Source organism: Lupinus angustifolius, chromosome LG04 (genome assembly GCF_001865875.1).
Source record: "Lupinus angustifolius cultivar Tanjil chromosome LG04, LupAngTanjil_v1.0, whole genome shotgun sequence".
Lineage (NCBI taxonomy): Eukaryota > Viridiplantae > Streptophyta > Magnoliopsida > Fabales > Fabaceae > Lupinus > Lupinus angustifolius.
The window spans coordinates 14,567,809-14,568,404 of record NC_032012.1 but is presented as its reverse complement, the minus strand read 5'-3'; positions in this window follow the sequence as shown (position 1 = coordinate 14,568,404).

Genomic DNA, 596 nt, shown 5'->3' with positions numbered 1-596 from the left:
GAGGGGTAAGGCAATTGTGAAATAACATCTATCTTAGCAGGGTCTATCCCGATTCCGCTATTAGAGATCACATGCCCCAAAACTATGCTTTGCTCTAGCATGAAATGACATTTTTCGTAATTAAGAACAAGGTTAGTTTTGATGCATTTATGAAGAACTATATCTAGACTATCCAAACATGCATGAAGATCCATAAACTATAAAATCATCCATAAATACCTCTATGCAATTCTCTAAAAAGTCACTGAAGATGCTCAACATACACCGCTGGAATGTACCAGGGGCGTTGCATAGGCCAAAAGGCATCCTCCTATAGGCAAAAGTGCCAAAGGGGCATGTGAATGTGGTCTTCTCCTTATCCTCAGGAGCAATATGGATATGGAAGTACCAGAAAAACCATCAAGAAAATAGTAATGAGATTTACCTGCTAAACGCTCAAGCATCTGATCAATAAATGGCAAAGGAATCTGATCCTTTCTTGTTGCTTGGTTAAGCCTCCTATAATCAATGCAGTCTCTCCTACTGTTCTGCACTCTTGTAGGAATCAACTCATCTCTCTCATTTCTCACCACTGTAATTCCTGTCTTCTTTGGAAC